Here is a 16110-nt window from a genome sequence, read left to right on the forward strand (position 1 = left end):
ACCTGCCTAAATAACCCAGAAAACCGCCAGAGGATTAGCAGAACGGAGTCACCGGAGCCAAGCGCAGAGGAGAGGCCCACGGAAGAGGGTAGGAAGGGCGGCGAGGCGGTGCGCGCTCCACGGACTGGTGGGAGGGAGCGGGGCGAGGGGCGGCCCACCGGCCAAGCAGAGCCCTAAGTCTGCCTTGCAAAAGCGGAGGGGCCTGACAGACTGTGTTCCAACAGCAAGCGCGACTTAGCGTCTGGGAGGTCATAAGTTAACAGCTCTGCTCAGAAAGCGGGAAGGCTGGAGGACGAAGGGAGGGAGAGTTGCTGAGCCCCCGGATGACAGCGCTCAGTTTGGCCGGGAACAAAGGCACTCGCCAGCGCCATCTCCCTTGCCCTTCCCCCAGCCAAAATCCCAAAGGGAACCAGTTCCTGCCAGGGAACTTGCTCACTCCGAGCAAACACCCAACTCTGTGCTTCTGTGGAGCCAAACCTCCGGCAGCGGATCTGACTCCCTCCCGCTGCCACAGGGCCCCTCCTGAAGTGGATCACCTAAGGAGAAGTGAGCTAAGCCTGCCCCTCCTGCCCCTGTGCACCTTGCCTACCCACCCCAGCTAATAAGCCAGATCCCCAGCATCACAAGCCTGGCAGTGTGCAAGTAGCCCAGACGGGCCATGCCACCCCACAGTGAATCCTGCCCCTAGGAGAGGGGAAGAGAAGGCACACACCAGTCTGACTGTGGCCCCAGCGGTGGGCTGGGGGCAGACATCAGGTTGGACTGCAGCCCCGCCCACCAACTCCAGTTATACACCACAGCACAGGGGAAGTGCCCTGCAGGTCCTCACCACGCCAGGGACTATCCAAAATGACCAAGCGGAAGAATTCCCCTCAGAAGAATCTCCAGGAAATAACAACAGCTAATGAACTGATCACAAAGGATTTAAATAATATAACAGAAAGTGAATTTAGAATAATAGTCATAAAATTAATCGCTGGGCTTGAAAACAGTATAGCTGACAGCAGAGAATCTCTTGCTACAGAGATCAAGGGACTAAGGAACAGTCACGAGGAGCTGAAAAACGCTTTAAACGAAATGCATAACAAAATGGAAACCACCACGGCTCGGATTGAAGAGGCAGAGGAGAGAATAGGTGAACTAGAAGATAAAGTTATGGAAAAAGAGGAAGCTGAGAGAAAGAGAGATAAAAAAATCCAGGAGTATGAGGGGAAAATTAGAGAACTAAGTGATACACTAAAAAGAAATAATATACGCATAATTGGTATCCCAGAGGAGGAAGAGAGAGGGAAAGGTGCTGAAAGGGTACTTGAAGAAATAATAGCTGAGAACTTCCCTGAACTGGGGAAGGAAAAAGGCATTGAAATCCAAGAGGCACAGAGAACTCCCTTCAGACGTAACTTGAATCGATCTTCTGCACGACATATCATAGTGAAACTGGCAAAATACAAGGATAAAGAGAAAATTCTGAAAGCAGCAAGGGATAAACGTGCCCTCACATACAAAGGGAGACCTATAAGACTCGTGACTGATCTCTCTTTTGAAACTTGGCAGGCCAGAAAGGATTGGCACGATATCTTCAGTGTGCTAAACAGAAAAAGTATGCAGCCGAGAATCCTTTATCCAGCCAGTCTGTCATTTAGAATAGAAGGAGAGATAAAGGTCTTCCCAAACAAACAAAAACTGAAGGAATTTGTCACCACTAAACCAGCCCTACAAGAGATCCTAAGGGGGATCCTGTGAGACAAAGTACCAGAGACATCACTACAAGCATAAAACATACAGACATCACAAAGACTCTAAACCCCTATCTTTCTATAATAACACTGAATGTAAATGGATTAAATGCGCCAACCAAAAGACATAGGGTATCAGAATGTATAAAAAACAAGACCCATCTATTTGCTGTCTACAAGAGACTCATTTTAGACCTGAGGACACCTTTAGATTGAGAGTGAGGGGATGGAGAACTATTTATCATGCTACTGGAAGCCAAAAGAAAGCTGGAGTAGCCATACTTATATCAGACAAACTAGACTTTAAATTAAAGGCTGTAACAAGAGATGAAGAAGGGCATTATATAATAATTACAGGGTCTATCCATCAGGAAGAGCTAACAATTATAAATGTCTATGCGCCGAATACCAGAGCCCCCAAATATATAAAACAATTACTCATAAACATAAGCAACCTTATTGATAAGAATGTGGTAATTGCAGGGGACTTTAACACCCCACTTACAGAAATGGATAGATCATCTAGACACACAGTCAATAAAGAAACAAGGGCCCTGAATGATACATTGGATCAGATGGACTTGACAGATATATTTAGAACTCTGCATCCCAAAGCAACAGAATAGACTTTCTTCTCGAGTGCACGTGGAACATTCTCCAAGATAGATCATATACTGGGTCACAAAACAGCCCTTCATAAGTTTACAAGAATTGAAATTATACCATGCATACTTTCAGACCACAATGCTATGAAGCTTGAAATCAACCACAGGAAAAAGTCTGGAAAACCTCCAAAAGCGTGGAGGTTAAAGAACACCCTACTAACGAATGAGTGGGTCTATTTTTCATTTTTTAAGAAAAACCTCTATTTGTTTTCTATAATGACTCTACTAATTACATTCCTACCAACAGTTTACAAGAGTTCCCTTTCCTGCATACCCTCTCCAACACTTATCTTTTTTGTTTAAAAATTTTTTTTCTATTTTAGGGGCACCTGGGTGGCTCAGTCAGTTAAGCGTCCTACTTCAGCTCAGGTCATGATCTCACAGTTCATGCATTCAAGCCCTGCATCAGGCTCTGTGCAGACAGCTCAGAGCCTCGAGTCTGCTTTGGGTTCTCTCTCTCTCTCTCTCTCTCTCTCTCTCTCTGACCATCCCCCCACTCACGTGTGCGTGTGTGAGCTCTCTCTTGCTCTCAAAGATAAACATTAAAAAAATTAAAAAATATATAAAATTTAAAAAAATTATTTTAGAAAGGGAGAGAGAGAGCAGGGGAGGGGCAGGGAAGAGAAAGAGAGAATTTAAAGCAGGCTCCATACCTGGCATGGAACCCAATATGGAGCTCAATCTCATGACCCTGGGTTCATGAGCTGAGCTGAAATCAAGAGTTGGACACTCAACCAACTGAGCCACCAAGGTGCCCCTTGTCTTTTTGATAGTAGCTATTCTAACATGTGTGAGTTATTTGAGTCTTTTATATATTTTGGATATTAACCCCTTAACATGGTTTGCAAGTATTTTTCCTCATTCTGTCAGTTATCTGTTTACTCTGTTGATTATTTTCTTTATAAAAGCTTTTTAGTTGGATATATCTCTACTTGGTTTATGTTTGCTTTTGTTGTCTGTGCTTTTGGTGTCGTATCCAAAAAAGTTGCTGACAAGAGCATTATTAAGGAGCTTTTTCCTTACGCTTTTTTTTCTGTGAGTTTTATAGTTTCAGGACTTCCATTTAATTCTTTAGCACATTTGAATTTATCTTTGTGCATTGTGTAAGATAAAGGTCCAATTTCATTGTTTTTCATGTGAATATATAGTTTTCCCAACACTGTCAAAGAGATTTTTCTTTTCTCATTGTGTATTCTTGGCAACCTTCCTTAAAATTAGTTGACCCTATATGCTTGGGTTTATTTCTGGGCCTTCTACTTCATTCTATTGATCTATATGTCTACTTGTAGTCCAGTGTCATACTGTTTAGATTAGTATAATTTGAAATAAAAGAATGTGATACTTCCAACTTTATTATTCTAAGATTGCTTTGGCTATTTGTTGTCATTTTTGGTTTAATTAGATTTTAGCATTTTTTTTCTATTTCCATGAAAATGCCATTGAAACTTTGATAGGGATTGTATTATAATTGCAGATCACTGTGGGTGATGTGGCCATTTTAGCATTGATAATTCTTCCAATCCGTGAACATGGGATATCTTTCTATTTATGTTTTCCTAAATTTCATTCATCAATATTTTATAGTTTTCAGTGTACAGATCTTTCACCTCCCTGGTTAAATTTATTGCTAAGTATTTTCTTCTTTTTGATGATTTTATAAATGAGATTGTTCCCTTGATTTCCTTTTTGGATATTTCATTGTTGGTGTAAATAAATGCTACTGATTTTTGTGTTGGTTTTGTATCTTGCAAATTTGATGAATTTGTTTGTTAGTTCTATAAGTTTTTTTGGCAGAGGCTTTTAAAAAATTTTTAATGGAAGTACAGTTGGCATATAATATTAGTTCCATGTATACAACAATAACTACCATAAGTGTAGTCAACCATCTATCACCAAAGTGATTACAATATTATTTACTATATTCCCTGTGCTTTAGATTTTATTCCCAAGACTTATTTATTTTATAGTTGAAAGTTTATACCTCTTAATGTTCTTCATGTGCTCTGCCTACCCCACTTGGTTAATATGTTGTGTTGCATGGACTGATTTGTGTATTTTAAAACTTGTATCCCAGGGATAAATCCCACTTGATACTGATGAATAATGTTTTTGATGTGCTGTTGAATTCATTTTGCCATATTTTATTGAGGATTTTTACATTTCTGTTCAGGAAATATTAAGCGGGATATTTTATGGAAATAAACACCTACACTAAAAAAGAAGAAAGGTCTCAAACAGTTTAATGTTACATCTCAAGGAAGTAGAAGAACAAACTATGCCTAACTTAGCAGAAGGAAGGAAATAGTAAAGATCAGAGCAGAGATAAATTAATAATACATAAACAATAGAAAACATGAACAAAAGAATGAGTGACTTTTTGAAAAGATAAACAAAATTTATAAACACAAAGCTAGACTAGATTAGTTAAGAAGAAAACAGAGAAGACTCAAATAAATAAAATCTGAAGTGAAAGTGAAAACATTAAAACAAATGCCTCAGAAACAAAAAAGTTTCCTAGGATATTATTATAAACAATTGCATGCCAACAAATTGGATAATACAGCAGCATAAATTAATAAATTCCTAAAACATCAATCTCCCAAGATGGAGTCAAGAAGAAATGGAATGTTTAAACAAACCAATAAATAAGGAGATTGAAGCAGTAGCCAAAAACCTCCCAAGAAAGGTCTAGGACCAGATGGTTTCAAAGGTGAATTCTACCAAACATTCAAAAAAGAATGAATACCAATTACTCTTAAATTCTTGCAAACAATAGGAGCGGGAACACTTCCAAATTAATTTTATGAGGTCAGCATTATCCTGATACCAAAGCCAGACAATGACATCATGAGAGGAGAAAACTGCAGGTCTATATCTCTGATGAACATTGATGCAAAAGGCTAATTTCTTTGTATTGCTTTATAATGTTTCATTTTATGAATATATTATTGTTTATTCATTCACCCATTGAAGCACTTGGTTGCTTCCAGTGTTTGGAAATTATGTTTAAAACTGCTACAAGCATTCACATGTAGGTTTTGTATAGACATAACTTATCAACTCATTTGGGTAAATAACTAAGAGCACAATTGTTGGAGTGTATGTAAGACGATGTTTAGCTTTGTAAGAAACTGCCAAACTGTCTTCCAAAGTGACTGTATCATTTTGCATTCTTACCAGACATGCATGCTCATTCCTGCTACTCCACATTGCCACCAGCATTAGGTTTTGCCAAGTCAATTGATATTTTTACAAAGATGTCAAGGCAATTAAGACTTTTAATAAATGACACTGACATTTTTAATAGATGACATTTTTAATAAATGAATAACTGAATATTCAGTTATCTAGGTGTCATTTATTAAAAATATTTATATATATATTTAAATGTTTATTTATTTTGAGAGAGAGAGCATGAAGGGGAAGGGGCAGAGAGAAAGGGAGAGAGAGAATCCCAAGCAGGCTCCACACTGTCAGCGCAGAGCCTAATGAGGGGCTTGATCCCACGAACAGTGAGATCATTACCTGAGCCGATATCAAGAGTTGGTAAGCTACTCGGGCTCCCCTGAATATATATTTTAAGTATCAACCTTGTCCTCATCTCATACCATGTACATTTATTTATAGGAAAACATAAACTTAACATAAAAGCAAAGCAAAAGAAACTAAAATGATAATACATGGAAGAACTGTTTTTTAATAGATTTTTTCAGGATTAATTTTTTAAATGAAATCCTGCTCTCAACAATACATTGTTGGGGTGCCTGGGTGGCTCAGTCGGTTAAGCGTCGGACTTCAGCTCAGGTCATGAGCTCATGGTTCACAAATGTGAGCCCTGCGTCAGACTCTACTGACAGCTCAGAGCCTGATTTGGATTCTGTATCTTCCTCTCTCTCTCTCTGCCTCTTCCCCCACTTGCACTCCTTCTCTCTATCTCTCACAAATAAATAAGTATTAAAAAATTTAAAAAATTACATTGTTAAGGTAATAAAAAGCTAATATAGGGTTTGGGATAAAAATATTAATTTTAATTTTTATTTAAATTTCAATTAGTTCAATACAGTGTAATATTAGTTTCCAGTGTACAACATAATGATTCCACATTTCCATACAACACTTGATGCTCATCACAAGTGCAATCCTTAATCGATATCACCTATTAAATCCATCCCCCCACTCACCTCCCCTCTGACAATCATCAATTGTTCTTGATAGTTAATAGTCTGTTTCTTGGCCTCTCTCTCTCTCCCCCCCCCCCACCTTTGCTCATTTGTTTCTTAAATTCCACATATGAGTATTTGTCTTTTTTGGACTCACTTATTTCACTTAGCATAATACTCTAGCTTCATCCATGTCATTGCAAATGGCAAAATTTCGTTCTTTTTTATGACTAATATTCCATTATATATACATATATCATATATAATAATATATAATATTCCGTTATAATTCATATATATATATATATATATATATATATATATATATAACTCCAATATAATAACACACACACACACACACAGCTAAAGTCATATCCAAAATCTATAAAGAACTTACAAAACTCAACAACCAAAAAATGAATAATCCAACTAAAAATGGGCTACACACACACACACACACACACACACACACACACACCCCACATCTTTGTCCATTCTTCAGTCAGTGGACACTTGAGCTGTTTCCATAATTTGGCTCTTGTAGATAATGCTGCTATAAACATAAGAATGCATATATCCTTTAGTATTAGTGCTTTTGTATTCTTTAGGTAAATTGAGGACAGAGTTAGAGTGGGAAGGAGCTTCTGTTCTGGGTCAGATGTGCACTTTGAGAAAGGTAGTATCATTTGGCAGCACTAATTTAGGGGAGTATAGGAAGCCCTGCCTAGTTATAAGCCTTCTGTCACCCTCATCTTCCTGAAGGAAGTATGAAAAGCTAGAAGACATAGGGAAGATTCTAATTTTCCTGAACGAATTCTTGAGTAGGTTTTGGGTGAGTGATTGAGATTGGGGAGGGAGTACAGGTAAGAAAAGAGACTCAGAGTGTTCTCATTTGACAGAAAATAAATGTTCCTGTTGGAAAGGCAGTGATAGGAGAACTAAGGGATGTAGGGATAATATAAGGACCATGGAATGGTTTAGAACCAATAGAATAAAACTACATAATTTCTGAGGACGAGAGAGAGTAAGATGAACACCTAGTATCTAAGATCGGAGAGGATTATAGCTTTGTAGAAGAATCTTCAATATTATTCTAACTACAGGAAGGAACTAATTAGAACATAGATGAACAAATCATGAGGGTGAAAGACATTAAATTGAGGCCATTTCCCCTGGATTTGTTCGCTGTCTCTATTGACCTTCCCCAACTCTGCCCTTCTTCCCTACCATGAAAATTTCTTTTCACTTACCTGGCTTAATCACCAACCCAAAAATATGTTTCTCAGGATACTCTGTACATCTCTCTTCTCCTCTTGAGCCCCCTCTGAAATACCTAAACCTATTACCTAGAAGCTTCATTCAGTTGTCTTCCTCCCTGTACTACAACCAACAGGGATATGAGAGTGACATAAGGACATGGGACAGCAGTGAGTGGACTCTAGACTGCACGTTGCTTTTCTCTTTTTATATGATAGTAATAAAGACCTCACATGACTGTAAAGATAGTATTTAATCCAGATATTTATATGTTTATATGAGCCTGAGGACACACACACACACACACACACACACACACACACACACCCCTAAAAGCCCTCTGAAGAAAGACTACCTTTCTTCTTCCTTTTATTGTTTTTATTGTTGTTTTCAAAATAACAGCATATAGTAGAGATTTAAATGAAACATTCTCATACCAACTTCACAGGGTTACATATTTACCTTCTTTAGAATAAGGATTGTGTATATCTGCTACCTCTACAATTTTTTGCAGTCTGACATAATTAATCCTACAGTTTATGGAAAATCTACCCTGGATGTTGAGAGTAGTTGATTTTTCTTCTACATCTCAAGCACCATAAATGTTTATAACCTGTCCATGCAAAAAGCTACCTCAGATATTTACAATCATCAAGTTTGTTTTCTCCAAGATATACCCATGCGTTAAATGCTGTCAGCACACAAAACTAAATTAGAACTCCAAATAGGTGTTCTAGGCAAGAACTTATTGTTTTCTTCTGTACATTCACCACATATGTAAAACCTTGAGAGCTCAATAAATAGGGAGACAAAACCCGTGTTTGGGGCTCTTATCCTTTCCCGGACATTAGCGTCTCTTGCATCAATTCTGCATCTGCTCTCTTGCTGACAAGAGAGAACTACAGACTCAAAGTCTGCGACGATACTATTGAAAGATGTTAATAAAAGGGGAAACAGTGCAGAATGTATGGGAAGTCTATATTCTCTTCTCAATTTTTCTGTAAATCTAAAACTTTTCTATAAAATAAAGTTCATAATAACAAAACACATTGAAATACCATATATTCACTAGATTGGCTAAAACTAGACACGGTTAACATCAAATATTGGAAAGAATAGAACTCTCATACATTGCTGGATGGAGTGGAAATAGAACACTTTTGAAAATAGTTTGGCAGTCCCAGTCTCATACAAAGTAAATCTATCTATCTATCATCTATCTATCTATCTATCTATCTATCTATCTATCTATCTGTCATCTATCCACTACCAGTTTATTCCCTTTGACTTCCAAATCCATCCTTCTTTGCCTTGCTTTGTAATTTTATAAACTTTCTTGTTTTCCAGCAGACACAATGTTAAGCTTTATTAGTAGAAGGTGGTGGAGGGACACTGCAATGCATATAACAGAAGAAGGTCTTTTCCTATTTCTCACCAGGCTTTTCCCCTTGCTTTCCTGTGGCATGCAGAAGTGCTAGTTGAGCTTACTTGCCAGGGAGTTTCAGTGGCGTCCCCACAGGTGGAACCCTGGTGAATTCCACCATCACTCCAGTTGACTTCACAGAGAGTCTTTGTTTTTTAATGTTTATTTATTTTTGAGAGAGAGAGAGAGCGCGAGCGGGCGCGCGCGCACGCACAAGTGGGGGAGGGGCAGAGAGGGAGAGAGAATCCCAAGCAGGCTCCGAGCTGTCAATGCAGAGCCTCATGCGGGGCTCAAATTAACAAACCATGAGATTGTGACCTGAGCTGAAGTTGGACGCATAACCAACTGAGCCACCCAGGCATCCTGACTTCACAGGGAGTCTTGAAGGCAATCCAGCAGTGGTTTTCCAGGGAATTTCAGCCCTCCTATCGACAGTTTCTTGCTTGTCAGACAGATCCTTCAGCAACTCAGTGAACCTCTCTCTAGCCAGTGGGCCACAGTCATGCCATCTCCAGTGAAGTTTGGGGAACTTGGTGGAGCTCTACTCTTCTAAATTTGTTTTTTCTTTAGATATTCTGCTCAGTCTTGGAGGTAGTGGCTACCATCAGATACACTATTTGAATCTTCTTTGGAACTTTCTTTAACCCTTAGTAGCTCACTCCCTGTTACCAGTTAATAATTATTTATATTAATTTCTTCCAGTAAAATTGCATGGGTTTTGGACATTATAAAAACTACTCACCATTAAAATGAATAACTTACTGATAATAGGTAGCAGCGTAAAAAAGTATTAAAAGGGGGGGTGGTGGAAGCCAGGCTAAAGGAGAGTGATTCTATTCACAATGAAACTATGGAATTGACAGAATGAATCTCTAGTGACAGAAAGCAGATTTGTAGATGACTGGGTTCATGGATGGAGGATTGACACAAACAAAGGTCATGGAAAACTTTTAAGATGATGGGTGTATGTATGTTGATTGGGCAGTGTCTACATACAGACCATATTTGTCAAAATTCTTAGAATTATACACTTAAAAGAGCATTCTTTTGAGCTGTAATTAAACCTCTATAAAATTGATTTAAAAAGTAAAATTTAAAAAGACTAAAATGACAAAAGACTCACTAGAAAAAAATAAGCAGAACATCAATGATCTATTCACGATAATGTATAAAATTTTCTCTACATTTGACAACATATACAAGCTGACTCATAACATGTATGTAAACAAACTATAGTGAGATATATTTTCTTATCATTCCACATTTAAAAAATTAAAATATGTGACAATATATGTGACAACATCAATGCTAGTGGGGATTTAACTGGTACAACCCTAATGAAGGAAATTTTACAATATCTAACAAAATTGTATGTAAATTTATCTTTCAAACAAGCAGTCCCCCTTCCATGAATTTACTATATCTCCAGCAATAGAAAGATGATTTTGTACAGTTACTTACTGCAATGCCTTTTGTAATGGTAAAATATTCAACCAACCTAAATGCCTACACACTGGAATAGTTCACTGAACTGTGGAACATCCACACAATAGAGCCCTCTGCAATTTAAAAAAAAAAATGAGGAAAGTATCAGAACTGATAATGGAGAGATTTCCAGGATATATGGTTACATGAAAAGAAGTTAGTCTATCTAAAGTATGCTATTTTTGTGTGTAAAAAATGAAGGCAAATATATATGTTTTTGAAAAAAGAAAAATAGTGTTAAATAACAATAATTCAAACAAGTAAATTTAAAAATACAATTGGTTTTATTAATTGATTCATGAATCAAGCAGCATCACATCTAACAACAAGAGGGGAGGTCCAAAGGGCTACCAGAAACGTTTTTAAAGGTAGAGGAGTGGAAAAAAGGAAATTATTAGCAAAGAATCCAGTTTTAGGCTAGGTTACCCTCCTGGCAAGAATGAAAGGGTCTATCAGTAAACTTCCTAGTGCTGAACAGGAAATTTCATGCTAACAGGTTAAAGATTACATTTCTGGGGGACTGAACCCTCAGTTAAGTTAGCTATTAAGTCATGGCTTACTGACTTGGAGCCTTAAACTAAGTGACACCACTTTGGTGTCCACCCAAAAGTGGACCACCCACTTCCCCACTGGTAACCATCAGTTTGTTCTCTATAGTTAAGAGTTTGTTTCTTGGTTTGTCTCCCTCTCTCCCTTATTTTTTTTCCATTGCTTGTTTTATTTTGTTTGTTTCTTAGATTTCACATATGAGTGAAATCATATGATACTTATCTTTCACTGACTGATCTATTTCACATAGCATTATATTTCATGTCATTACAAATGGCAAGATCTCATTCTTTTTTATGGCTGAATAATATTCCATTGTGCATATATGCCATACCTTCTTTACCCATTCATCCATCCATGGACACTTGGATTGCTTCCATAATTTGGCTATGTAAACATAGGGGTGCATCTATGCCTTTGAATTAGTGTTCTTGTTATTCTTTGGATAAATACCCAGTACTGTGATTGCTGGATCACAGGGTAGTTCTCTTTTTAATTTTTTGAGGAAGCTCCATACTGTTTTCCAGAGTACTACACCAGTTTCCATTCCCCCCAATAGTATAAGAGGGTTCCTCTTCTCCACCTCCTCACCAATATCTGTTTTGTCTTGTGCTTTTGGTTTCAGCCATTCTGGCAGGTATGAGGTGATATCTCATTGTAGTTTTGATTTACATTTCCCTAATGGTCACTGATGTCGAACATCTTTTCATTTGTCTGATGGCCCTTTGGATGTCTTCCTTGGAAAAATATCTATCTATTCATGTCTTCTGCCCACTTCTTCATGGGATTATTTGTTTTGGAGTGTTGAGTTGTATATGTTCTCTATATATTTTGGATACTAACCCTTTATCAGATATGTCATTGCAAATACCTTCTCCCATTCCATAGGTCGCCTTTTACTTTTGTTGATGGTTCCTTCAGTGCAGAAGCTTTTTATTTTGACAAAGTCCCAAAAGTTCATTTTTGCTTTTGTTTCCCTTGCCTCAAGAGACATATCTAGAAAGAAGGTTTTTGGAATACAGGTTTTTGGAATATAGTTTTTGGAATACAGGCATTTCACCTCTTAGGTTTGGTTTATTCTCAGGTATCTTATTGTTTTTGGTGAAATTGTAAATGAGATTAATTCCTTAATTTCTTTCTGCTGCTTCGTTATTGATGTATAGAAATGCAACATATTCCTCTACATTTATTTTGTATCCTACAACTTTCCTGAATTCATGTATCAGTTGAACAAATTTTTGGTGGAGCTTTTCAGGTTTTCTATATAGAGTACCATGTCATCTGCAAATAGGGAAAGTTTTATTTCTCCCTTATCTATTGGATGCTTTTTATTTCTTTTTGTCATCTGACTGTTGTGGGTAGGACTTCCAGTACTATATTGAATAAAAGCAGCGAGAGTGAACATCCCTGTCTTGCTCCTGAAGGTAGAGGAAAAGCTCTTACTTTTTCCCCATTGAAGATGATGTTACTTGTGGGTTTTTCATATATGGCCTTTATTATGTTGAGGTATGTTCACTCTAAAACTACTTTGTTGAGATTTTTTTTTTCATGAATGGATGTTGTACTTTGTCAAGTGGTTTTTCTGCATGTCTTGAAATGATCACATGGTTCTTATCCTTTCTTTTATTAATGTGATGCATCATGTTGATTGATTTGCAAACATTGAACCTCCCTTACAACCAAGGAATAAATCCCACTTGATCATAATAAATGATTTTTTTAATGTATTGTTGGATTCGATACTTACATTTTATTGAGAATTTTTGCATCCGTGTTCATTGGTGATGTTGGCCTATAGTTCTCTTTTTTACTGGAGTCTTTATCTGGTTTTGATATCAGGGTAATGCTGGCCTCATTGAATGAATTTGAAAGTTTTACTTCCATTTCTATAATTTTGGACTAGTTTGAGAAGAATAGGTATTAATTCTTCTTTAAATATTTGATAGAATATGCCTGGGAAGCCATCTGGCCCTGGACTTAGTTTGTTGGAAGATTTTTGCTTACTGATTCAATTTCTTTGCTGGTTATCAGTCTGTTCAAGTTTTTTTTTTTTTTTTCCTTTTTCAGTTTTGGTACGTTTCGTTTCTAGGAATTTGCCCATTTCTTCCAGGTTGTCCATTGTGTTGGCATATAGTTTTCCGTAACATTGTATTATAATTTTTTTGTATTTCTGTGGTGTTGGTATTTATTTCTCCTCTCTCATTTGTGATTTCAATTATCTGGATCCTTTCTTTTTTCTTTTTGATGAGTCTGGTTAGATGTTTATCAATTTTACTAATTTTTTCAAAGAACAGCTCCTGGTTTCATTGATGTATTTTATTTTCATCATTTTTTAAAAGTTTCTATATAATTTCTTTCTGCTCTAATATTTATTATTTCCTTCTTTCCACTGGCTTTAGGCTTCAATTGTTGTTTTTCTACTAGCTCTTTTAGGTGTAAAATTAGGTTGTTCATTTGAGGCTTTCCTTGCTTCTTAAAATAAGCCTGTATTGCTATATACTTCCCTCTTAGAAAAGCTTTTGCTGAATCCCAAAGGTTTTGGACAGTTGTGTTTTCATTTTCATTTGTTTCCATGTAATTTTATATTTCTTCTTTGATTTCCTGGTTGACCAATTAATTATTTAGTAATGTGTTGTTTCACCTCCATGTATTTGTGGTCTTTCCGAATTTTTTCTTGTGGTTGACTTCTAGTTTCATAATGCTGTGGTCAGAAAAAAATGCATTGTATGGTTGCAGTCTTCTTGTATTTATTGAGGCCTGATTGGTGACCTAATTATGTGATCTATTCTGAAGAATGGCCCACTGAAAATAATGTGTATTCTGCTGTTTTGAGATGGAATGCTCTGAATTTATCTGTTAATTACATCTGGTCTAGTGTGTTATTCAAAGCCATTATTTCCTTATTTATTTTTGGTTTATATTGTCTGTGCATTGATGTTGTTAAAGTCCCCTACCTTTATTGTATTATCAGTTTCTTTATTTTTTTAAATTTGTTTATTTATTTATTTTGAGAGAGAGAGCACACAAGCAGGGTAGGAGCAGAGAGAGAGGGAAGAGAGGGAATCCCAAGCAGGCTCCATGCTATCAACACAGAGCTCAATGTGGGGCTCAGACCCACAAACCATGAGATCATGACCTAAGCTGAAATCAAGAGTTGGAAGAAGGGATGCCTGGGTGGCTCAGTCAGTTAAGCTTCTGACTTGTGCTCAGGTCATGATCTCGTGGTTGGCGGGTTTAAGCCCCGCATCAGGCTTTGTGCTTTCAGCTCAGCCTGGAGCCTACTTCACCTGGAGCCTGCTTTAGAATCTGTGTCTCTCTCTCTTCCTGCTCCTCCCCCTCTCATGTTTTCTCTCTCTCTCTGTCTCTCAAAAACAGATAAACTTTAAAAAAAATTTCTTTAAGGAGTCAGATGCTTAACTGACTGAGCCACCCGGGCACTCCTCTTTATGTTTTTTTTTAATTATTTTATATATTTGGGGGCTTCCATGCTGGGTGATTATGATATAGTACCCTTCTTTATCTCGTTACAATCTTTGTTTCAAAGTCTAAAAAAATAATGTCTAGTTTCTCTGATATACATATCACTACTCCCACTTTCTTTTGACATCCTTGCATGATAAATGTTTCTCCATCCCCTCACTTTCTTTTTTTCAATGTTTATTGATTTAAAAAAATGTAATGTTTATTTTTGAGATAGAGACAGAGTGAGTAGGGAAGGAGCAGAGACAGGGGGAGACACAGAATCTGAAAAATGCTCCAGGCTCCAAGCTGTCAGCACAGAGCCTGATCTGGGGCTCAAACCCATGAAGTACAGGATCATGACCTGAGCCAAAGTCAGACGCTTAACCAACTGAGCCACCCAGGAGCCCCATGTTTATTTATTTTTTAGAGAGAGAGAAAGAACAGGGTAGAGAGAGAAGGAGAAGAGAGAATCCCCAGCATGCTCTGCACCATCAGTGCAGAGCCCTCCATGGGGCTCAAATCCACAAACTGTGAGATCATGCCCTGAACCAAAATCAAGAGTCAGACACTCAGCTGACTGAGCCACCCAGGAGCCCCTCCATCCCTTCACTTTCAATCTTCAGGTGCCTTTAGGTCTAAAATGGGTCTTTTATAGGGAGTCTATAGATGGGTCTTTTTTTTTAATCCATTTTGACACCCCATGTCTTTGGAGCATTTAGTCCACTTCTATTCAAAGTAATTATTGATAAATATGTAGTTAGTGCCATTTTATTACTTGTTTTGTCATTGTTTCTGGAAGTTTTCTCTGATCCTTTCTTGTATTTGTCACTTTTGGTCTTTCCTTTCCACTCAAAGATTCCCCTTTAATTCTTGTAGGACTGGTTTGGTGGTAATGAACTCCTTATGTTTCTGTTTATATGGGAAAGTCTTTACCTCTTCTGTTCTGAAGGATAGCTTTGCTGGATAGAGCATTTTTAGCAGCACATTTTTCCCATTCAGCACTTTGAATATACCATGTCATTCCTTTCTGGCTTGCCATGTTTCTGTTCAGAAATCTGTAGCTAGCCTTAAGGTCTTCTTTGTAAGTTAAGGACTTCTTTTGTCTTATTGCTATTAAGATTTTTTTTTTCTTTATCACTCTATTTTGCAAATTTAGTTACAATATATCTTGGTGTTGGCCTGCTTTTGTTGATTTTCAGTTCTTTGTGCCTCCGAGATCTGGATTTCTGTTCCTTCACCAGATTAGGGAAATAATCTCTTATTATTTCCTCAAATAAATTGTCTGCTCCCTTATCTCTCTTCTTCTGGGACTCCTACAATATGTTATGTTTGATGGAGTTACTGAGTTCCCTATGTCCATTCTCATGTTTGGT

At 37.4% G+C, this 16110-nt stretch overlaps 1 long non-coding RNA gene across 2 annotated transcripts in view; it reads left to right on the forward strand.

Moving 5' to 3' along the window:
- LOC147580866 (uncharacterized) overlaps nt 1-16110 on the forward strand; it is a 278927-nt gene that overhangs the window by 234828 nt on the left and 27989 nt on the right. The gene's annotated exons all lie outside the window — the stretch shown is intronic.

The sequence above is a fragment of the Puma concolor genome, chromosome B2 (assembly GCF_028749965.1).
Source record: "Puma concolor isolate L17-30 chromosome B2, mPumCon1.1.hap2, whole genome shotgun sequence".
NCBI lineage: Eukaryota > Metazoa > Chordata > Mammalia > Carnivora > Felidae > Puma > Puma concolor.